The 26,364-nt window shown below is 35.2% G+C and overlaps 1 protein-coding gene and 1 pseudogene across 1 annotated transcript in view; both read right to left on the bottom strand.

The window, feature by feature from the left end:
- Positions 1-26,364, bottom strand: part of PCDH15 (protocadherin related 15) — a 1,748,268-nt gene that overhangs the window by 1,140,427 nt on the left and 581,477 nt on the right. The gene's annotated exons all lie outside the window — the stretch shown is intronic.
- Positions 7,916-9,253, bottom strand: LOC143653114 (elongation factor 1-alpha 1 pseudogene; annotated as a pseudogene).

The following is a 26,364-nucleotide window of genomic DNA, read 5'->3' as shown; positions in this document are numbered from 1 at the left end:
ATAAGATATTAACCTTTCTTCTTTCTCATGGGTCTAGAAACTATGCCTATAGGCCAAATTCAGTTTGCTACCTGTTTTTGTAAATATTTCTTTATTGGAACACAGCCACACCCATTTATTTAGATTGTCTAATGTTGTTTCTGCTCTACATTGCAGAGATGAGTAACAATGATAGAGACGGTTTGGTCCCCAAAGCCTAAAATAATTGCTGTTTGTCTTTTTACAGAAAATATCTATTGAACTATGCTCTCTTCAGGGTTAATTCATAAAAAGATAGAAAGAAATAGATATAGATAGATGCATAGATATACACACATATATATATATACCCATATAAACATCTTGCAGGTAGATGTTTAGCTAATATGATTTAAAATATGCTAATTATGAGGTCAAACTATATATTCAAAGTAAACATTTTATAGTAATTTTGAGAAAGAGGGAGGCAGGGAGAAAGGGAGAAAGATACTGAGATTTCAATAGAATGAAAATACATTTTGAAAGTATGTATATTCTGAAAAAATAAAAATCAACTAAAATGTTTTGAGTTAAATCTACATTCTTTCTGTTTCATATTTGGGCTGAAAGTTTAGAGCTTATACGTGCATTACTACATATTGTAACTAAGGGAGAAATAATGAAATACAGGACTGTTTCATTCAACAGTCTGTATTCATCACATTTTCAGAGGGATACATGCCATATTTCTTTCCTTTTCCAAATTGTCTGGAATCTGTTAGTTTCAAGTCCAGTTTTGAGTTCAGTGCCAATTTTAATTTACAGACCCTACCAGGAAGCAATATAATGTTCCAATAGTGAGGCTAGATTAGATTTAAGTGTGAAAATCCTTTAGAAATTGTTTATCAGACCAGATCTTGCCTATTTTAAGTTTGCTCACTAAAATCACAGTGTATGTCATAATGAAAAGATATTAGATGGTAAGCAATGGGTTATATGAACTAACGATTTTTTCTCTATGAAAATCAGTGGGAGATTTGAATGAAAAAAATAATACAAGAAACAGCCATATCATTCAAATTCGCAAACTCATAATGACTCAAAAGTGCATTTAAATCCACTTCAAATGAAATATTGTTAAAAGCACAGGTAATCTTAATTATCACAAGATCATTTTATATTCTAAAGCGTAAAGCTAAAGAATTCTAATTTGTCAAACCAGACATTGCCTTAGATAAAGGGCAAAGATTATGATAATTTTAATAACAATATACAGCAACCAGTGCTATTTCATAATATTTTATCCTGTTCATTTTTTAATCTAGAGATAGAGATCTTCTTAAAAGTTTTAGGATTAGTATTCTCTCATCCAGCAATAACCAAGGACCCTTTGGTGATAATCATCCCTAACACAAATTAACTATTTAGTATATACTATATAAACTAGCTGTTTTGTAGGACAAAAACTGTTAAATTCAGGAATTTCATATGGCTCAAACTAACAATTCTTTCAACTAAAATTTGAGTGATAATACATTATTGTAATAATTTTGTAGATGAGAAAACTGAGACATCATTGATCATATACTATGTTTAAGCTCAAACAGAGAATGGTAGAGCTAGGAAAGGAACATAAGTCTGTTTAATGTTTCACCACTGTACTATACTGTCACTAATTAGAAGAACCAGGTTGGTATAAGAGAAAAAGCTTCATACAAAGTGTCAAGAGACTTGAATTTTTTTGTTACAACTCTGCTGGCTAAGGATCACTAACAAGTCATTTAATCTTTGTGACTTCCAGTTTCCTCAATTATAATGTGAGGTTAGTTACATTCTTGCCCCGTACTTGCAGTGAAATTGTCAAAGTAGAGCACATGCCTTGTGTAGAGAGAGTGAATGAAATGAAAAGAAGAGAGAAGGATTTTGGCAGAAGGATAATCAGTACTAAAGGGAAACAGGTGACATTTGGAGGTTAGCAGAATCCCTCTGAGATGAATGCAGGCAGAAATTGAAAGAGTGTTAATCATATGAGTCAATTTATTTGAGATTTGGAGAGCACAAGGCTTGAACCCTCTTCCTTGAGTACAATATGAAAGAGAGTATTTCAAGGAAGTGTGCCTAGTAAGATAAAAAAGCTTTTTTCCTCCACTTCAACAGAGCAGCTTTAGAGCAATGAAGAAGAAGCTGAGTAGCATTTCAGTGGGAAATAAACAGGAAAAAAACCTGAGAGCATCAGTAGTGGCAATATACTGAAGTCTTGAGGAAGACATCATTAAAACACAAGAGCAGGAAAGAATGACATATCACAGCTGTCACACAGAAGTCACACATAATGATAGTGGCATAGGAGTTCTCTCAACAGCAAAAAGGAAAAGGGCAGAAAATACAAAGATCAAAATGAATGTTTTAAATTCATTAGTATCCCTTTAGATCTATTACTATAAAACACTTTAATCTTTCATAAATAAAAGGGAAAAATTTATTATTAACATGCAGGATGTCTCAAAAAGTCAGGGAAAAAATTGAATCTAACTAAACATGATCAGGTAAAACAAATACACACAAAGCTACTTTAAGAAGGAAACATAAGGATTGTGGGAAGACGGTGGAATAAGAACCTCCAGGAATCGCTCCCTTTAACATAATTATTAAACAGGCAGGATCTGTCTGTCTGAATCAACTATTTTGAAATTCCAGAACCTAGTAAAGCACTGTACAGCATCCAAAGAAGAACAGGAGAACATGGTAAATACTAATGAATTGCACTCTAGTTCCCCAAGATTCCTGTGTACAGTCCAATCATTAGTCACTGCTTTTGATTAGCTACTTCGGATTTTGGGGAGCCTCGTTATAAGAGTGACCATTTTTCCAACCTGTACTGGGCAATAGTGGAAGAGGAGACTTAAAGACAGTACATTAAGGGGTTTGAAGCTATGTATATCTACCCCAGAAAAACATGTTTTAAACTTAATCCATTCTTGTGAATGTGAACCATTTATAAGTAGGGCATTTTAATGAGTTTATTTCAGTTAAGGTATGCCCCAACTCAATCAGCATGAATCTTAATCCTATTATTGGAGTCCTTTATATGCAGAATGAAATTCAGCCATGGGAAGTAAGAAGTTGAAGGTCAACAGAAACTGGAGGAGAAGGGAGAGGTCAGGAGAGGCCTCTAAGTGTTGCCAGGTGACAGATGTTCCCAGGACTACAGGTCATTGACAGCCAGCTCCAACACACCAGTTTTCGGGAAAAAAGCATCATCTTGATGACATCTTTATTTGGATTTTTCCTAGCCTCAAAGCCATGAACCAATAAATTCCTATTTTTAAAGCCAACCCATTGCATTGTGTTTGCTTTAGCAGCCAGAAAAATTAAAACCATATGCTTCTTCAATACTACAAAAAAAAAAATGTTAAATGGCTGTGTATTCTGGGGAAGTAGTGACTCAGGAAAGCATACTTTCAAAGAGTCATAGGAGAAGCTCCTGGCACCCTTGTTGTCCCCATCCTCATGCCCTCTCTATGACAATAGGGAGCTGGCCAGTTCTCCTCTTGTGGGTCCCAGGCCTTGCTCCAATAGGGAAAGACTGACCTGGGAAATTCCTCTTCTGCTTGTCCACCCAGTATTTGCCCTCCAGGTAGAAGCATTTTGAGACAGTGAAAGCAAGGTAAGAAATAATTGAGTTGGGCGGCCCAGGGTGAAGACCTACCTGCCTTACGTTCTGTGGTAGAACACCCAGGAGAAGGAGAAGGCCTATTTCCTAGGAAATAGAAGGGACATTAAAATTCCTGAAAGAAGGGAAACTCCCAAGGATAATAGCCAACTCAAGTCCACTTTGCATTCTTCTTGAGTTGAGCACTGAAAGAAAGCACCAGCCAACATAAAGCCAATTTGCAAAAGAGTGTGAAAGGCGCTGCTTCACACTGTGTATGGATTTTTTTGTTTGTTTTTTTGTGGGTTTTTTTTTTATGTTAGCTCCTGGCCTGCAAGAAAATCTCTGCCATATCACTAGCTGGATAAAAACTCAAGAAATAGACAACTCGGGCACTAAATCCCAGAGTTAGTATTTAAATTATTAAAACACACACTGTGCAACAAAATATTACAACACAAAGAAACAGGAAATGATGGCTCATCCAAAGGAAGAGGATAAAAATCCAGAAAACATCAGTGAAGAAGTTCAGACGGTGGAAACAACAGACAAAAATTTTTTAAAATTACCTTCAATATGCTCAAGGAGATAAAGGAAATTACAGAGAAAGAACTAGAAGATATCAGGAGAATAATGAATAAATAATAGAAAAATCTCAATAAGTAGATAGAAATTTTGAAAATGTACCAAACATAGCTATTAACCATAGTACAATTATAAAAATATTCTTTTGTCAATTGCAACAACATTAATGCAAAATGTTAATAATAGGTTGATTTATGGGAATTCTGTACTGATGCATGTTTTTTCTGTAAATTTACAACCTCTATAATAAAAAAAATTAAGAAGGCAATATAAAATTTCTCTTTTAACAGATAGAAATCACCCAAAGCAAAGCAATGAAATTGAGGAAACCTCTGACAATTCTTCCACATGAAGTAATATAATTAAAAAGACCTTTGCATCTATGAATCACATTTTTAAATATTAAAAATAGAAATGAATAAGCAACAGGAGGATAAGAAATGAGAGCTAAGTAACCACAGTGAGGAAACTGAAGAAAAAGATAGCATTATCTCAGAATTAATGACAAAATTACACAGTTTCCAAGGATAGTGCAACTGAATGTACAAAAAGGGATATATAAAATAGTAATGCAATGCGGACCATGGTGGCATAGAGGCAGAGCTCTTGCCCACCATGCCGGAGACCTGGGTTCGATTCTCGGTGCCTGCCCATGCAAAAAAAAAAAAAACAAAAACAAATCATATTAAAATAGCAGTGCATATTAAAATAATGTACTGCGTTTCTGGTAAAAATGACTTGGAAGCTTATATGCTCTGGGCTATAGGAAACAGCTTTACACATGCAATCCAGTAGGTAAATACTGTACACACAAGTCTTTTTAAGGAGACAGATGATAAATTTTATTCAATGAAGAGTTGACTGGAGAAACTGCAACAAAAAGAATAATAACTGTGAGTGAGTGGAAAGTGTAAAGCACTAGACACTAAAAATCCATGAGTTGAAAGTGATAGTACAAAAATGAGAGACAGAGTAAGAAGGAGGGGAAAGCTAGAGAGGGGAGGAAGAGGGAAAAGGAGGAGGAGGAGTAAGAAGAAGAAAAAAAATGGGAGAAGGAGAGGGAAGAAAACAAAAAACTGATTTGCCACCACCAGAGGTATTTAAGCAGTTATCATGAAAATGGGATTATTAAAGGAAAAGAAGTATTTACTATTGCTTTTCAGGAACAACTGCATTTTATCCCTGTTACTAAAAGAAGACACCTTTCCTCAGAAGAATGTCAGCTAACATATATAGAAGGTATAACAGGATTAGAAAAATCACCATTTTGGATCCCCTAATCAAATAATTGCCATGTATTTAGGAACCATCACTAATGGTTGCGAAAGCTGTTAAGTTTTGGAACAGGAGAATTTTAAGGTGACCAAGCAAAACCACAAAGGTTTTTTGTTACTTTCTATTAGGAAACTTACCTTTAAAATTAACATATCATAGTCACTACCTTAACATAGTCACTACCTTAAGCAATAAGTAAAATTAACCAACAGCAGGACAACCTGATATCTTATGCCTGTTGATGGGATGAATTATGAAGTACATAATATTATCTACAAAATAATTTTGCCAAAAAGATTCAATCTAAATATAATATAGTCTTTAGATCTATTTTCTAATTTACAAAAAATATAGGGAATAGAGGAACAGAGTTAAAGACACCAAGAGGAAATAATCAGACAAATAAAAAATTTTATATATAACATATAAATTCCCTTCATTGAGGTGGACACTATTTCACAATGGTCCTAATGATCGAATTACCCCTAGGGAGGAATAATAAGCAAAATTAATACTGTTGAACTTGCTCTTCATGTTCTTTTCTTTAATTCCAATGTAATTTGCAGTTTTGGTCTGAGCCAATATGTAGATAGTAAAGGAAGATAAGTAATACCCAGTCTTTTTTTCCACAAGTGAATGAAATAGTAAAAGTTTTTTGGTAACCCGCTATAAGAAATGTTACTGGCAATGGCAAAAACACTTCAGAAAAATAACTATACAAATTAAAATTATACTAGCAGTAGGAATATATGACTGAATGTTTTGAAACACCATTTCTCTTTTACAGTAAATTCAGTCATCATAAAAATTAAAAAGGCACATGAAGTCAATTTTCCTGGGTAAGAATGGACTAGATTACAATATATTTGTGAGTCTACCCTGTAGGCTGCTGCATTCCAAAATAACAATCACAGAGCCTCCTACAAACCTGAACACAGCATTCTAAAGCCAGTTACCTGGAAATTTAAAACAGCCCTGATTCTGATAATGATTACATTTATGCTTTAAACAAACAATAACAAAGAATTAATAAAACATTTTCAAAGTTAAGGAAAAATATTTCCAACTGAGCTTTGTCCACAAAAAAATGCACTCTTACAAATCTGAGGAATTCTAACCTTTGAATAGTAAATCTCAGGTCATCCACATCATTGTATGTATTTTAATCCAGGTTAAAAACGCTTATTTCATGAAATAAATCACTAAGTAGGGGTTATTAAATATCAAGGTGTTTGATTTTTGCTTTTCTTCCTACAGCAATTGCCAGGTATTTTAAGAAGTTGGAGCCTTGAATTTTCTGCTAAATTGTGGCTCCTAGCACCCAGCAAATCTAATCAATCATCCCCAGTAGAGGCCATGCCTTGTTTCTTTGGAAATAAAATAATATCTGGAGACTCCAAGACTTCAAGGGTGTTTTCAGGAATAATTTTTTCAGCCTTGACATTTTTGGCATCCCTTCTCTCATTCAGTGCCACCATAATTCCAGTCTCCATTTGTATTGGCTTGAGGCTATAGGGGCAATTTTTCCTATGAAGGTAACAGGGGAAAAGCCAGTGCAGAATTTACTTAAGGATCCTGCCACTAAGCAGGAAAGTTTCAGGATACTTTGACCCAAGAGGTTTGTGCTGACTAAGGCTGAAGTAGTTGACTCAAAGTGATTATGGGGTGTATTTTGAAGTTATTCATTTCTTCATTTAGGGATTTGCTGTTTTGGCAGGCTATATTATAGGCACTGAAGAGTCAGTAATTAGTGAAATTCATATATGTGAATGGTGTAATCTTAAGCTCTGTGATCGAAAATATACTGGGTTGACTCTCTTATCCTACATTCTCATTAGAATGCCTGCATATTCCTTGGGCATTACATTTTTTTCTATATTCATACATGGCCTTTATTACAGAAGTTGACCTAAGGAAGCTTATAAACATTAGAAATTACCCTCTGCTTTTCCGTACGAACCAAGGTTGCAACCAACAAACCACTGTAAGTTCTTAAAATAGCTTGTCATGATCCCTCCCCTTAGAGGTGAAAAAAACCCCTAAATTCTGTTCTAACAAAACTTTATCCTGAACTATCAAATTTCAGCAGATGGAACACCAGAAATAGGTTAAGAGGTTTTTTTTGTCTAAGCAATTCAAGGCTGACCTTTCAAAAGAAGATACATGTTTCTCATTAAACTCTGTTTTAATGGGTCTCAAAATTCTGTGACAGATTTTTGCGTTGTCGTTTCCATTTAAAAAGCACTGATTTTAAAAACTAATAACTTAAAACTGCCACATGAAAACAAACGGTCCACAAAACATCCCTTTCCTTCTGAAGGTTTTATGATGCATTTTTATCATGAACCAGTCTTTTCCTATTAAATGGTTGGTTGAGAAAAACAATTCTGAGACCATTCTTCCACCACTGATTAAGACTGGGGTGGCAGCTATTATGGGTAGTACTCATCTAGCTTCCCGAACTTCTTGGGCAGAATGGGTGACTTTGCCACCCTCCAGCAGCCTCTAGTCCACTGCCTTGATGACACCCACAGCAACTGTGTGTCCCATGTCATGAAGAGCAAAACAACCCAGAGAAGGATAGTTTGAGAAACTCTCAACACACATGGACTTGCTAGGAGCCTCATCAACAATGGCTCAGGAATTTGGGGTCATCTTCCAGCTTCTTGCCAGAATGGTGATCAATCTTCTTCAGCTTGGCAAATTTGCAAGCAGTGTGAACTGTGTGACAATCCAGCACAGGTGCACAGCCAGCACTGATTTAGGATAATCACCTGAGCAGTCAAGCCAACTGCACCCATTGGTGGGTCATTTTTGCTGTCACCAGCCACATTGCCAGGACAACCATCTTTTACAGACCCGTTCTTGACATTGAAGCCCACATTGTCCCCAGGAAGAGCTTCACTCAAAGCTTCATGGTGCAGTTCAACAGATTTGACTTCAGTTGTAACATTTACTGGAGCAAAGGTGACCACGATGCCTGGTCTGAGAACATCAGTATCCACTTGGCCCACAGGCATAGTACAAACACCACCTATTTTGTAGACATCCTGAAGACGAAGATGCAAGGGCTTGTCAGTTGCATGAGTAGGTGGGCAGAATGCAATCCAAAGCTTCAAGCAGCATGGTTCCACTGGCATGGCCATCCCTATGAGTGCATATCGGCACTTGGCTCAAGCATGTTATCACCATTCCAACCAAATATTGGCACAAATGCTATTGTGTCGGGGTGGTAGCCAATTTTCTCAATGTAGGTTCTGACTTCCCTAACAATTTCATCATATTTCTTCTGGCTTTAAGGTGGTTTGGTGGAATCCATTTCCACCATTTCCATGAAACACCAACTATTATGTTTCATGCCCAGTGTGTAAGCCAGAAGGGCATGCTCTTGGGTCTGCCCATTTTTTGATATACCAGCTTCAAATTCACCAATACCAGCAATCAGGACAGCACAGTCAGCCTGAGATGTGCTTATAATCATGTTTTTTAATAAAGTCTCCATGGCCTGGGGCATCATCAATGGTCACATAATACTTGCTGGTCTCAAATTTCCACAGTGAGACACCAATGGTGATACCACATTCATGTTCAGCTTTTAGTTTATCTAAGAACCAGGCATATTTGAAGGACCCCTTTCCCATCTCAGCAGCCTCCTTCTCAAAATGTTCAATCATTCTTTTGTAATTCCACCATATTTGTAGATCAGATGGCCAGTCGTGGTGGACTTGTCCTATCTACTTGTCCAAAAACAACAATGTTGATACGAGTCTTTTCATTTTCCATTTTGGCTTAAGATACAGTGATGGTTTTCACGATACCAGTGTTCTGGTGGCAAACCCATTGCAAAAAAAGCAGGTATTACATTTTAATGGTCTCTTTACTTTTGAATTCCTAGATCTCACTAATTTTTCACCTCCTACAATAGTCACTATCTTTCATTCTGTGACAACTCTTTGTGGAAATTAGCATTCATTGATTTTCCGAAAAGCAGTTCAGACAAGGCCTTTGACTGAACACCTTAAGATGAAGGATTTGTTTTACCATGCAATGCAATAAACCAAATAAAAGTGAATATTAAGCAACGTGGTATTTAAAAATCCTTGAGCTCCTTCACACTGGAAGATTTCTGCAGGATTCTTCTCTAGTTGGATTGCTAGAGTTCTGCTCTGCAACTGAATACCCTCCTGATGTTTCTATGCAGACTTGTTTCTCTCGCCACACTATGCTCTCTTGGATCTTGCTCTTTTATTTATCTATTTATTTATTTTTGCACGGGCAAGCACCGGGAATCGAACCCAGGTCTCCGGCATGGCAGGTGAGAATTCTGACATTGAACCAACATCGCACTGCCCAGATATGGCTCTTTTTAAAATGCATCTATTATAATAAAATGCTAACAATCCCTGTTCTAACTTTTAGTAGTATATTGACAAAGATTTTGGAATTTCAGTGCATCTCTGTCCTCAATCCCTTAAAACATTTAGAAAGTAGCAGTGACTACAATCACTTTTTGTGCAATTTTCCCTCTTTGCCATTATAAAAACAATCTGCGCCAGTTCTGCAGAGGGGAACAATGTTGGCCTGGAAAAATATGATAGATTTTTTCAATTGTCCCTCTGATACTGCAAGCTCATTTCTAAATTACATAATCCAAAAACATTATAAAAGATATGGCCTTGTGTCCACACCAAGATCTAGATATGAAAAGGGACTATTCCTTTCCAATCTACCACACTGCAAATATGGAAAACCCTATAAGGCTTAAATTTTAAAACATTTGGAAGACAAAATCATGATAGTAATTTCCTTGCTAGGGTTTGTAAGATGCCATTTCCTCTGGAGTCTAAAATTACATTATTTTTCTGGAGAAGCCAAGTTCTGAAAGGCAAGAAAATCTTTTAATTCCTATTCCTCTTATCGTGACAAAGGTTATAAGAACTTCAGCAACCACTAGGAAGGCACTACCAAATGATCATTTATTCTTAGCAGTCAGGAAAAGAGCCAACCCTGTGACAGTGTATTTTAACTTTTGCTGCTTTTGAAAGAAACAGAAAAGTTGTTGCTAATTTGTAGACAGTGATTGATTGAAGTAACATTTCAACTATATTTGATATCACACTTATCAAATATATATACATATAATATTTAAGCATATTCATTCCAGGTCACGATGGGTGCAGAATCAATGTACTACATCTTTTAACAAAATATAATACTTTTTAGAAAGACAAAACATAAGCATGCATCTCACAGTATGATTTTGTGAAATTTTGTTTTATTTACATATGCTTGCGTACATGTGCATTAAGTTTCCTGTGTTTCTGAGAAGCTACATGAATACTTCTTCCTAACCTAACCACATCTGGCTTCAAAAGCTTTCCTCACTGGGATATTCCTGATGAAAAACAGAGTTTCATGTAAATCTACAATAACATTAACTAATTAACATCAATTCGTATGGCTTATCTCAATATTGTTATCTGATGAAACACAATGTCAAAACGGTTAGTATTAAAACATTGTGTGAGTGTATGTGTGTGCTTGTTTATGTGTTTACACAGACACAAAGACACACATACATATGAATAAACATAATATGTATATATATATACAATACGTATATATACATATTATGTTATGTATAGTTATATGGTATTATGTTATAGATTATATATATGTAGTATACACACACACACACATACACACACACACACACACACACACACGCACACGAGAGAGTGGAATAAGAACAAGTAAAGTGGAGACTGAAATTACTAATCACTACAGGTTATCCTGGAGGAACAACACATAGTCAACAGCACTGAACTGACTACTTAGGCTTTTGTTCTGCTCAGTGAGGAACGTAGGCTGAGAGGAAAGCTGGGTTACTAAGCAAACTAAAGAAAATGGGTCCTGAGCTACGTGTGGAAAAGAGACAGTAGCAATCTAGAAAAAAAAAAAAGATCTGGAAAGAACAGACCATTTGTTTTTTTGTTTTTGTTTTTGCTTTCTGCTTTTTATAGCTTTGAGATATAGTCAACATAAAAACAATAAATTGCACCTTCTGTAAGTGTACCTTTTGATAAGGGTTGACATATGTATATACCTGTGAAGCCACTGCTATAATCAAGATAACCAATAGGTATATAGCACCTCCAAAGTTCCATGTGCCCCTTTGGAATCCCCCACACTCTTTCCTTCCTAATCACTCACACCTCCACCATCCTCCCACCACATCCTCAGACAACCACTCCTTTGCCTTCTGTTACCATAGAGTAGTTTGCATTTTTAAAGAATTGCATGCAAAAAAAACTATACAATATGTGTTATTTCTTTGGCTGGTTTCTTTCACGTAAAGTAATTATTCAAAGCTCTATCTATTGTTGTTGCCTATAGCTATAGTTTTCATTGCATGGATATACCTCAATTTGTATATCTGTCTACCTCATTATAGATATTTGAGTTATTCCCAATTTTCAGCAATTACAAATGAAACAGCTATTATATTTACATGCAAGCTTTTCTTAAAAGCGATACATACATACCTGAGTTGCATGGTAGATGCATCATGTATAACTTTTTAAGAAATTGCCAAACTATATTCCAAAGAGGTTGTATCACTTACCACTTCCACCAGCATCCCATTGTCTACTTTTTTTAATTATTGAAAGAGAGGCATTGAATTCCACAATGGTAATTGGAGCTTTGCCTTTTATTTTCCTTGCAGTTCTATCAGCTTCATGAATTTTGAAGTTCGCTTATTAGATTTTTAAACATTTAGGATTGTTGGGACCTAATGATGAATTAAACTTTTTCAGTATGGAATTACACTTTATCTCTGGTGATATTATTTTCTTTGACTTCTACTTTGATATTAATATAGCCACACCAGCATTCTTTAGGTTAATGTAAGGATACATTATATATATATATATATATATATATATATATATGGGAAAGTATATACTTTCCCATTCTTTTACTTGTACCCTATTGTATCTTCATATTTAAGTGGCTTTCTTTCATGCACCCCTTATTTCATCTTGCTTTTTAAATTCAATATGGCAGTCTCTACATTTTAATTGGGTACTTTGGTGTGCATATTGATATGGTTGAGTTTAAATCCATAATCTTGCTATTAATTTTCTAAGTGTCCATCTGCTCTTGCTCACATTTCTTCCTTTTATTAACTTTTTGGATTATTTGAGTATTTTTCATAATTCTATTTCATCTTCTTTGTTTGATTATTATCCATACCACCCTTATATTTTTAGTGATTACTCCAAGCTTTACAGTATACGTCTTTAGCTTAGCACAGTCTACTTTTGAGTATATCTTCAATTATAGCACAAGGACCCTACAATAGTATAATTCCAATACCCCATTTGAGTAATTGTCCTAATTTTTCAATGCCTATTGCCTTTATATATGTACAATTGACACAGTGTTTTCATTATTTTTATTTATCATTGAAAGATACTTTTTATAAAAATGGAAAAGGATATATTTATCTACATAACATTTCCAGTGCTCTACATTCCTTTTTATCAATCAATATTTCCATCTAATACTATTTTCCTTTTACTGAAAATATTTTTAAACTTATTTTTGTACAGGCTTATTGGTGATAAGAAAATCTTAACTGACTTTCATTTTTGAGAGATATTTTTGATGGCTCTAGTCTATGGATTGCCAGTTATTTTTCTTTCAGTATTCTAAAGATTCTCCTCCATTTTCTTCTACTTGGATAGTTTCAAATGAGATATCTGCTAGTGTCCTAACTTTGACTGCTAAGTTTTTATTTTTATCTTTATCTCGAGCAATCTGACTATGACAATTTGTTGTAGTTTTCTTCCTTCTTATGCTTGGGATTTGTTAGGCTTCTTGAATATGCTGATGTATAGTTTTCATCACATTTGGAAAATTTGCAGCCATTATTTCATAAAATAATTTTTCTCCCCCAGTGGTGTTTAATTTTATGTATCACCATGGCTAGGTTATAGTATCTAATTATTTGGTCAAACACTGGCCTAGATGTTGTTGTGTAGGTATTTCATATTGTGACTGGCTTCTACAATAAGTTGATTTTGAGTAAAAGAGATTTCCTTTGATAATGCTGGAAATTTCCCTATGAGTATGAGACTCAAAGAGTACAATATGGCTCATCAAAATTTTCAGCTTGTTCCAGTACTGCCAGCCCCCAGCAGTCACCTGGATCCCAGTATTGCCAGCCGCCAGCAGTCACATGACCCAAATTCTTAACATAAATACCCCCCATACATTTATGTACACACACATAACCTGTTGGTTCTATTTCTCTGTGAACTCTGACTGATACATACCGCTCCACTCTCTCAGGGATACCAATTACACATAGCCACTTGATATTGCCCCATAGCTCACTAATGCTTTATGTTGCTTACATTCTTTGTCCTGTTTTTGTTTCATTTCAGATTGTTCCTGTTGTTCAAAGTCACTTGCTTTCTTCTATGTTGTTTAATTACACATTAATCCCATCTACCATATTTTCCATGTCAGATATTGTCTTTTTTTTTTAATCTCCAATGTTTCTATTTATCACGTCGAGCTTTCCTCTTTCCTCTTTTGCATTTGGAATATAATTACAATAACTCTCTCAGTGTCCTTGTGTACTAATTCTATCATAGTTCTGATCTCAGTATCTGTTTCTGTTGATTAATTTTCTACTATTTTATGGGTTACAATTTCTTGCTTCTTTGAATACTTGCTAATGTCATTGAATGTCAAACATTGTGAAGTTTTTTAGTCTTTGTTCTAGAATGTATGTAATTTACTTGGAACCAGTTTAATCCTTTCTGGTCTTACTTTTCTAATTTGTTAGGTATATTTAGAGCAGTGCTCAATATAGGGCTAATTATTCCTCAAAACTAAGGCACATCTTTCTGAGTATTTTACCTGATACACAGTTTTAACCATTCAGCTTAGTTGAAACATGACTTTTTCTTGGTCCTATGTGGACAGAGTATTATCCCTCTGTTCTTTCCAGATTATTTTTCCCTAGTCTGTGCAGTTTCTTCAAATGTACATAGCAATTATTATTCAACTGAAGGCCTGAGGACCATGTGTAAATGCCAGGAGCTTTACTTTGTGCAATTCTTTTCTCTCCAGTACTCTCTGTCCTATGAATTCTAGCTGCCATCACCTTCCATACCTACCTACCTACCTACCTACCTCTGTCTCCCCAATTACAGACACCTTCCAGCTTTCCTGGATTCTCCTTTGAACAATAGTTTAGAAAATCTCTCCAATCATAGTGTTCACTTCATTTGTTTCTTCCCTGTCAGGAATCACTATCCTACACTGTCTGATATCTAATAAATGAAAAGACTAGCTTTATATATTATGCCTCATTTCTTAGTTCTTTCAAGTGGGGGACGGGGTGGTGGTAGTAAATCTAATCCCTATTTCTATACCTTGCTTTGAAAACAGAAATTCACCAGGGGTGTTTTTGTTTTTAGAAGAGGTATTTATTGGTTTTCTGTAGCCAGTGGAATATAAAAATTTTCTTATCTTCCCATAAAATCTTCAGTTAAATCATCAGTTAATAAAAACTGTTCTGAAGTTATTTCTATTTCAGAAATGTGCAAAAACTGTTAGTTCTGCTTCAATAACTAGAATGCACAGTTTAATCTTCAAATTGACAATAACTTCTTGTTTATCTATATATCTCCAGTATCTACAACTATGTTTGACACATAGTAAGCATCTAATAAATAGTTTATGATAAATAATACTGAGATGGTTCAGGCTAGGAACTAAATGTGCCCAAGAAGACAGAGAAACATAAGCTATCAGCTTAGTTCGGACTTCTAAATATAACTTCTCATTAAGTTCTCTGATTTAGAGTAATTAGGAAAATGTTAAGGTGCTTCATGCTTACATTAGTGTAGCTGTGAAACTAATCATAACCTCAACCCTCTCACATGAAGAAACTACAAATTCCCTGTTGTCACTGACTACAGGTAACAACATAATCAAGAAGGACAATTTTATAGGTCTTTTAAGAAACTTTTCCACTCTCACATTGTTAGAGCCACTCCCACACCTGCCCATAGGGATTCAGACATGAAATAAAAAGCTACTTAAGTTATTTTAAAGTATGCAGGAAAGTACTTCAAGATGAAACAAACTAGAAAGCTGCATGATTTTGTGACATCTTAAATCACAATACTGCCAATTTTAAGGTCCTTTTAGTACATCTTGATATAGGTTATCAAAATCCTTACACACTTGCACCTACCAAATGCATTCTTTTAAATTATTTTAATATGAAAATGTGAAGCATTATTATATAAAATTACTAACAGCAATAAATTGCAAATTGTAACTATTTATGATAGAACATAATTCAGTTATTAAATTATACTTTTGAATGTTTTGTAGAAGCATGCAAAAAAGGTTATGATTAATAAAGAGAAGTGTAAATGCATAAAATATAAAGCTAAATCTATGATGTTAGGTGCATATATAAATACAGATTGGAAAGGAATGTAGGATAACGAAAATAACTGATTGGCTAAGATGGTAAAGTTATGAAAACTCATTATACACAAACCTATGTAGAAAGAGATTTGCTATGAAAATGCTCTTTACACATCAATTGTATTTTAAAGCTAGATTTAATTTGGGTCATATTCGCTGATATGGAAATATTAGAACTCACTCTATGAAACCTCTCTCAAATGCATTACTTATGGATAACATTAAAGATTAATATTTTAAGTTACATAAAACTATGCATAATTGGAACCTAGGAGGGCGCTGTAGTTTGCTAATTGTTGGAATGCAATACACCAGAGATGGATTGGCTTTTAATAAACGGGGATTTATTTAACTAAAAAATATAGTTCTTCAGAGGAAAGGCGGCTAACTTTCAACTGAGGTTCTTTCTCACACAGGAAGGCACAAGGGAGATCCCTGCTGGCCTTCTCTCCAGGCCCCTGGATTCCAACAACTTTCCCCTGTGATTCCTTTCTGCATCTCTAAAGGCTGGGCTGAATTGCAAGTGTTGAGATGAGGTATGCTGAGCTGCTTGGGCTGTGCTATGTTGAGCTCTCTCATTTATGCTTCCAGCCAATTAAATCAAACATCATTCATTGCAGCAGGCACACCTCCTAGCCAACTGCAGATGTAATCAATGACAGATGAGGTTCACGTGCCATTGGCTCATGTCCACAGTACTAGAACTAGGCGCCTCCACCTGGCCAAGTTGACACCTGAACCAAACTACCACAGAGGGCTTCACTTTACATTTATGCTTGTGGCAGAAGCAACACTGATAAATTGCTACCATTTTCTACAGTTACTTTTTGAGGGGTTTGGGATCTTTATTTTTTGTTCCTATTTATGGCTACTGGCAGTAGTCTCAGAATTGACTCAAGGCAAGTATAGAAAACAAGGGTAAGTATCCAAGCCTAACCATTTCTTTCACAAGCAGACTGCTGAAGAGACAGAATTGGTCTGATTTAATGAAATGTGTGGCTTGTTTCATGTGAAGGAAATGTAAACCTCTGACATAACAGTTCCAGTAATCCAAGGCAGATTTAGATATCCAAGCGAGATCTTGAAGACAAAAGCATACCCTATAGCACAACAAATAGCCTAAAGAAGTAAGCACATATATGTATATTTGTAGGGGTAAAATAAATACCTCTCATGAATAAGCTATTATCTTTACAATTCTAAAATGAAATGCAGTTCCCAAATGATCAAATTATGAGATGTCTCCCCAATTTGCATTCATTTTGCATTTACTTTCTGAACCAGAAATATATATATATATTTGCATGTGTTTTCATATATATATATATGAGAGAGGAGGGGGGAACGGAGGGGGGAAGAGAGAGACAAAAAATACTGTAAGGAGTAGGAAAAAGGAAAGCACGTTAGAAAAATACACTTAACGCTACATCATGAATCACTTTGGAATTTGTGTAACTTTGAAATTAAGTACACTGGGGATCCCTGAATGGTTTATATTGGGTATATTGTCAAATATGGATTTTAAAATCCAAGTTTTTAAAGGAATGGCATAGTTTTTAATTGAAATGAGATAGCCACTATAATTTTGTGTCCCCAAAACCAAGTCTCCCATCCCCCTCTGCACCATGGAACTCCAAAAGTGTAATAAAACACCTGATTAGTCGAAACTGAGCAGTCTCCTAGTCCAACCACCATCTTTTCAAAATTCTGGGAAAATTTTTTTTCAGTTCACTGAATCCCTAATATAGATATTTGAGGAATTAAAGTAAAAATGTTAAAGATTGGGAAATGGCAAATATTCCTTTTAAATCTAGAAGCCAAAATGTCAAACTTGTACTCAAATCATTCCCATCATTGATTCTAGAACAGATTATTTAAAGGATATTGTGTGGCTATTTGGAACAATATTCCCTGGGATCTTGCATGGCTGCATTAAGAATAAACTATAACTGATTGACTTCATCTATTTCTTAAATAGGATTGAGAGATTAGAAGGTAATGGAAGTAGATTGGTCCCTATCTATCTGGTTTCTTAATGCAGCATTTATGATAAAACTCTTATAGACACATATTAACTATATAAACACATGTTAACTAAAATGAGGGCACTTAGATAAAATATTAATTGTTAGAAGTACCATATTTAAAAGAATCTAAAATGTGTTCAGTTTCAACCTGCAGATAAGTCTCTCATGACATTTGCTAAGTTTATCTCCTTAGTCTAGTTCCTCTAATATTTTTACCTACTACCTAAATAAAAGTATAGAAAACTTATTTGGCAAATGTGTAAATATATGTTGATAATGACATATTTAAAATAATTAAATACATTAAATGATAAAGTCAGGATCCAACCAAATTTGCCAGAGTGAGACAACAGAATGAAATTAATAAGATAAATGTAATATGGAGAAATGTGAAGTTCCATGCCAGCTCAACAAAATTAGTGCACAAGGGAATCTGCACTTAGCAATTGTACCTGTGGAGTGGGGGATACCAGCTAAACTTGAGATTTTAGTAGCAGTATAAACAATGTGAGTTGACTATGTATTATAATTTACACAAACAATGCCTTACTAAAAGTGGGTATTAAGAATGAGGGTGGAAAAAAAAGAAGAAGAAAATAAGAATTAGGGTAGAGATAATCTTATAGCAATAGCATTAATAGTGCAGCTGAGCATTTGCATAAATACTTTGGTAAAATTAATTTATTTAACCCTTCACAACAATCCTTTGAGATAAACACTAATATATTCCCATTTTACAGGTGAAGAAACAGGTACAGAGCAATTAAATAATTGCCTAAAGTTATACAACTATTAAGGGGCTAGAGCAGTTTGATTCCAGAATTTTTGCTCCTAAGCAGGACCTTACATTTTTAAAAGGTAAAGGAATATTCAAGAATACTCATCGTGGTGAAAACAGTATTATATGGAGAAGTGATAACTGAAATGGAGATAAAGGTGGCAGAAGAAATTATCCAAATACTTGATAACAGATTTCAAACTATTTGAATAGCTCTCTTGGGAAAACAGTCTGGACTTGCTTCTAACACTCCAAGAGGAAGACTAGGACTCAAAAGATACAAGTGTGTGTGTGCGTTTGTGTGTGTGTGGGGGGGGGGGGGTGTTAGAGCAAATGTAGGGTTACTGAAAAATATGCAGAAATTACAGAGTATCCATATGAAAAGATATATTTTTAACTTAAAATATGAAAGGACTTTATAATGTAATAGCTGCCAAAGATGGATTTCAGTTAGTGATATATAAAACTGCAGAATTACAGAGATCAAGGAATGAAATAAAGGTAAATGAATCTTCAACAATAGTGGCAATATTTTGTACTCTAATGTTTGTTAACATCTGTAATTGCTCTACTTACTTTCTAAATGGGCTATGATCAGTGGACATCCATTATGGATTTGAAACTTTAATGCCAATAGGCAATCTATTTCAAAAGGGACTTTTATGTAAAAAGCCAATTAGCATGTTCTAAGTATAACATTTGCATATATCTACATCTAATTTTGCTTGATGTAATTTCAATTCAGCTAATGAAGATAAAGAATCTATGTTCTCTTTTTTCTCTTTAAAAAATTGCCAGGCAGAACATTTCTTCTTCCATTCTGTATCTCATACTTTTGAGTTAGCATCAAATCATTTCCCCTGAAGCAATAATATTCTTATCTGTTTTAGCATTTCTTCTCTTCTTCAGTTCTTCTTCAGTGTTCAATAACACATTTAGCTGCCCAATTTGCTCAAAATATCTGGATAATCCAATCCGCTGATACACCCTTAACTTTCAACTATGCTTTGACATTTTATTCACATTTTACAACTCACAAGTTCAGCTCATTAGACTCATTACATTTTGAGCATTTTCTATGTGATCCCCTCTCATTTGATATTTGTTAGCCTTTTCTAACTAATTTATGTAAATATACTCTAAACTGATTTTTATTTTAGCAGCAATATTCTAATAGGTAATTTAGATAATTTATGTAAATTAAAATTCTTCTATTGCATACCATAAAGGCCTTGAGTTTGCATTTCTAAAGTATGAAAATAGTATATTCAAATAAGTGAAAATCTTTCAGACTGCTTGTGAAAACAAACTGATCTCTCTTTAGAAATGAAATGAGACATAAATTTCTTATATAACCCAAATGTAGTTGGGTTATCTTGAAGCATGTTTCTATTTTTCCAACAAAGTATGAAACCATAATTGAATAAAAATATTTCACAGTTTCAAACTGGACTCTAAATCACTTGAAAAAAATTGTACCGACACTATGGGTCTCCTCAGTTGGAAAACATCAGGGTAATTTATACAGTGCTTTGAACAGAAGCTTCAAATAAATTCTCTTTAAATGTATTTCCTTTTCTCAAAGTTTGCCACTCATATCAAGGGCTAAAATCTCCAACCCTCCTCCACATTTATTAAATTGCACCTTCATGGACATGCTTCTTACAGGCTAAGTTCCCTTTTTCCTTGCCATATCACTCACCCATACCCTGCCCTCACTCACTTTTCCCACTGCCTCACCCCCTGGCAAACTTTAGTGTAAAAAATTCTTCACCTTGTAAATCTCTTTAAAGACATTCTTTAATTATCATGCATACTTAGGCTAATTGTATATCTTGAAAATAGCTGTGATATTACTATTAGTAGCACAAACAGCTCAGCATTTGCCAAATCAATATTGCCTAAAGTTTCTTAGTAGTAGGGCTTATTCTATAACAAGCCAGAATATCAAGAGAATTGATGACTACCTTGGAGATTTGAAACCAAAAACAAAGGCTTTATTTTGGAAATCTAATCTCAGTATAAGAAACATTCTTGTGCCAGTACATTCTCCATTCTCTTTGTGGCCAGAAACAATTTATCAAGCTGTGCATTTGTGTATGAGTGTATGTATGTAGAGTAACATGGTCTCAGAAAAACTGAACTCAAATGAAGCATGCCTGGCAGTAGTAATGCCTTTGTGAAGTCCCAGCTCACACTGGAACATGGCTGTCTCAATATGATCAATCAAATGCAGTAGAAGTGGTACTGAGTAACTTTTGAGGCTGGGCCTTAAGAGAGCCTCGGCTTCTGCCCCCACCACTGGAACCCCTCCCACCACTGGAACTCAGTCAACCTGCTGTGAGGAAGATCTTGCAGTCACATGAAGAGGCCAATGTGGAGGAAAACCACGGCCTCTGTTAGGAAAAGGAAGGTGTCAGCAAAAATAGCAGAGTAGGTAGCTCCGAGGTCTAATCTCTCCCCAGAACACTAAACCATGAGCAGAAACTGTCAGAATAAACTTCTCAAAACTATAAAACAGACGAAGTGTTACAACAGCCAAGCAACTGTAGAATCAGGAGGCTCCAGGAGTAACCAAACCTTCTGGCACCTAGGTTTCAGACTGTTAGCCTCTGGAACTGTAAGAGAATATTTTTGCTGTATTAAGCCATCTAGTTTGCAGTACTTTAGTTCAGAAGTCCTAGAAAACTAATCACATATCAACATATGCATAATGGGAAACACAGAAGGAGATGAGAGACAGAAAGTGTTAAAAAGAATATTTGAATTTAAAATATTTTAAAAATAATAGGAGTACTTTGTTAGTGCTTTGGCCTGTCCTTGTCCCACTTCCTCCCGAGTTTTGGCAGAAGTCTTGAAGATAGCATCCTATTTTCCCAATGTGGGACCTTGGTCCATGTTTCTGAAGGGAGCAAAGAAGAACATACTCTCAAGTAATTACATTTTTCTACTTGATCTCTCTCAGGGCTACCTGAAGGACTGATGCAAGATGCTTTCCTTTGTTTTGCCTAATTCGGAACATTCTCAAGGTGGAAAAGTGGCTATGCAGAAAGCATTCCTCAAAATTATTGTAAAGTGAAGATGGCAGACTGGAGTGGATTGAGTTCACTCGTGCTCCATGAAACAAGATAAAGAATATTTTCAATATCAGATAAAGGCTTGATATCCTGTGTACATAAAGAAATTATACTGCTCAACAACAAAAGAACAAACAACCTAAATTAAAAATGGACAGAGGATATGAGTAGACACTTTTCTGAAGAGCAAATAGAGATGGCTAAAAAGCACATGAAGGCCTATTCAACTTCATTGGCTATAAGAGAGATGCAAATTAAGATGACAATGAGATATCAGTTCACACCTATAAAAATGGCTGCTATTAAGCAAACAGGAAGCTACAGCTGTTGGAGAGAATGTGGAGACACTGGAACACTTTTGTTCACTGCTGGTGATATTGTATAGTAGTACAGCCACAGTGGAAGACAGTTTGGCAATTCTTTAGAAAACTAACTATTGAGTTACTGTAAGACCTGGCAATACCAATATTCAGTATGTACCCAGAAGAGCTGAGGGCAGTGACACAAACAGACATTTGCACACCGATGTTCATAGCAGCACTATTCACAATGGCCAAGAGATAGAAACAATCCAAGTACCCATCAACAGAGGAGTGGAGAAAAAAATTGGTATATACATAGAATGGAATATTATACAGCAGTAAGAGGAAATGATTTCCCAAAACATATGATAATTTGGATGAAACTTGAGGACATAATGCTGAGTGAAATAAATCAGATACAAAAAGGACAATAACTCAGATACAAAAGGCATGATTTCATTATTATGACTCTGGTAAATGTAATCTCAGAGATTACACCATAGAATATAGCAGACCTAGAAGTACTCAGAAGCTGAAGATGAAGGAAAGGCTCCCCAGAGAGGTTGAATCTAAATGCAAGGGAATGGATAGAAGTGATGATAACTAATTAGCAGGTTTATAAGCAACATTGCCACATTGAAGGTCAATAAGACTGAAAGGAGAGGTATAGGACCATGTATCCCAATGACTAAATTTATGATTATAAGTAAGTCCTCACATGAACTATTTCTATGGTTCAATAGTGGACAAGGAGTCAATGGTAGAGGGATTTAGGGGGGAAATTAAAAATGCCTGTTATGGCCACTAGTTAACAGGCGGTTAGTTAGTGCTAACAGTCATAGTCGCTAAACCACAATCAATATCACTCCTGTTGTCTCTTAAGAGCACCTGGGGTTCCAAGTGAGACTTTATAAAGGTTTCATGCACTGGGTTTGTCTTCCTGGAACATATAATTCCCAGAAAGTTCCTAAGTCGGATAAATCCTGAAACCAAGAGGGGCCAGCCTCTCCAGGATTATTAATTGATTGCAGCCCTCTGTCCTTCAGTGTGGTCACCCATTCTCAATATGAAAGAGTCAGAATGGGCATTGTTCAAAGATCCCTATAGAGTGGGAGAGGGATTAAAGTAGAGGGAGGAGGAATAACAAAGAAAATGGGATTTAACAAATGAGTATGGCTATTGAATCACAATATTAATATTCCTTCTAGCCTCCAGTGTTTTGGAGCAGCTAGAAGGAGAAATCTGAGATGATGGAATGGTAGCCCATGACAAACTGGGATCTGTTTGGTAGCTTCTTGTTGAAGTGTGCTTTGAAAATTATTGCATTTTTTTTCTTTGCTTTGTATATATGCTATATTTTACAATTAAAAAACATTGATTAGAACTTTGTAAAACAAATGAATAACACCCTGCCAAGAGGGAAAGGATTATAGTGACACTATCAATAGACATGCCAAAAATCTAAGCGAAAAATCTGGGGAGAGAGATTCTTTGAAGATTTGGGGAATTTAAAGTGCCCACCAGGGAATTTGGAATGACAAGCTTATGTCCAGGTCTGGCTTTTCACCTCTGGCTGACCTCTTGTCTCAATTCAAATAAAATGAAAGTTGAGGCAGAGTTGTGAATCATCAGGCTAAGCACTGAAGGGGTGCCCCAACGCACAGCCATTTTCCAAAGGCTAAGAGTGTTGTTAGCTCCTTCCTTCCTTCCTTCCTTCTTCCTTCCCTCCCCCCTCCCTCTGCCCTCCCTCCCACCTTTCCATACATCCTTCCTTCTTTGTAGACATTCAAGCATTCAAGAAAATCTCTTTCAAAACACAAGCTGATCACAAGCTAAAGGGATACTGCAGAGACCACACAACAAAGTATACATTTTTTACAAAACTAGTTTAGAAAAGTCACAAAATGAAAATACAACTATAATCCACACAAGCAAGAAAGGTGCGCTCTATGGAGGGGGTAGAATCTGATTTCCCCCTCCCTTCTCCACTGCATTATAATATTCAAAAATGTACAGCTTTCAATAATAATTTCAAAGTATACAAAAAAATGAGAATCTATGCCCATTGCAAGAGAAATTAACAGAAACTTCCTGAAGACTCACAGACATTTTTCTTTACTAGACAAGGATTATCTTAAAATACTCAAAGCTGTATGAGACCATAGGAAAGAACAATAGGAAACCAGGAGAACTATGTCTCAATAAATAGAGAACATCAATAAAGAGACAGAAATTCCAAAAAAAGAATAAAACAGAAATTCTGGAGCTGAAAAGTATAACTGAAATGGAATAGAGTGATACAATAGCTAATTTGAACAGGCAGTAGAATTAGCGAACTTGAAGACAGGTCAACTGAAATTATCTAGTATGAGAGGAAGAAAGAATAAACAATGAGTAAAGCTGAACAGACCAATAGGACATCATCAGGTGTACCATACTGAATTTAATAGTATTCTCCAAATATTCATGCTTTGGTCAATGATACAGTGCCTAGATATTAGGTTCAACAATATGAAATTGGAAATAATTAACCTTCAAAACTGGCAGTCTCTCATGGTTCAGCCCAATAAATGGATCTCTAATATTAAATTTCCCATAATAATTCCCATGTCTTTAGTAAATTATGGTATCTACATGCAAACTGTGCATGGTAATGATCTTTGAAAGAATTGAGAGGTGGTAGGAGCATGCAACAAATGGGAATATATATGTGCGTGTTGTGTCTGTATATGTGCATACATAGACGAACATGTATATATACAAATAAATTTAATCTGTATTATATCTTAAATGCGAATACAAATAATATATGCACAGTTTAAAATTAATAACAAAATGAACACTCTTTTACCATCTCACAACTTAAGAAACAGAAAATGCCTTATTTAAATATTAATTTAAGGTTGATGCTAGAAATTCTTAGGCATTAGGAGCATCTGATTTAAAATAACATAAGGAAAAATTCAATCTGTGATTTTAGGTAGAGTTCTATTTTTAAAATCCTCTGAGGAATTTCTTTTCCTCAGCAGAAGAGATTTGGAGGAATTTATTTTTTGTCTTATGCTCCCTTGCGATGCTCTATATGTTACTTTTAAAGGCATGCAACCTAAGATATGTGCTTTAGTCCAACCCTCAAGGAAGAAAAGAAAAGCATCAAGGGAATGTATGGAGGAACGTATGGAGGAAGAGTCTTTGACCTTGGGGACTCAAGGAGATAACACTATTGCTTTTTGCCAATTCAGAAAATAAATAGGCAAAATTTGAGATATGTAAGTACCTCACAAGAATTACATAGAGCTAAAAATCTGTAAAGCACACATTGAAAAAAGAAACATGTTTTGAAAAGCATAATTCTAGAGGGGAAATACATGAATAATAACATATTATTTATTCTGCTTTTGTATTTCTCCTCTGCTGAATTTTCTCAATAGCTAAAACTCTGAAAATTAAAGTAGGTCTTGTTTTGAACTGGAAGAGTGAGTCAGTGTTTCAATATCATTATTGGGATAATAAATCAATAACCATGTTAATTGGAATAAAAAGAGCTGACGTCTTGAGCAATTCATTTAAACTAGGTAATTTTTATGTGCACATGTGTTATTTTAGTTGTGATTTCACAACAACAATGTGAGAGAAGTGCTATGATTACCCACATAATATAGGTGAGGAAACAAACTCAGAGAAAGTCACAGAGAAAATAAGTGGTGAAAATGGGTTTCAGTCCCATCTCATCATGAGGTGATGAGACCTCAGGCTCATCACCACTACTTTATAATGCCCCTATTTTAGCTAACACTGATATGCCTCTATAATATATCATATTTTTTCTCACTATTATATATGACAAATTCAAATTATAAGACCACACAATTGGGCCTTTCATTTGGAAATTGTTCTCTCTGCTTTTATGAATGTCACTCCCTTTCAGTTTCTCTTCAAAAGGATGGAAAACCAGAAGTGTGCTAAATATTCTCAGCATGAATTTAAGACTCTCCCTCTTCAACAAGTTTCAGTATCTGACTACTTAAGGTATGTATCATCAATGACTCAGAAGGCAAGGCTGGTCTCAAACCATTGCTCAATAAGGTCCTAGCTGCTACTGCCTCCTTCCAGCATCCAGAAGAACTGCCATATCCTCTCCACTGCTAAGAGCTCATTTGACCTTAGAGTTGCCTCAAGTCTGGTCTGC

This window comes from Tamandua tetradactyla, chromosome 13 (assembly GCF_023851605.1).
Source record: "Tamandua tetradactyla isolate mTamTet1 chromosome 13, mTamTet1.pri, whole genome shotgun sequence".
Lineage (NCBI taxonomy): Eukaryota > Metazoa > Chordata > Mammalia > Pilosa > Myrmecophagidae > Tamandua > Tamandua tetradactyla.
Note: the sequence above shows the minus strand (reverse complement) of the source record. Positions and strands in the feature narration are given on the sequence as shown.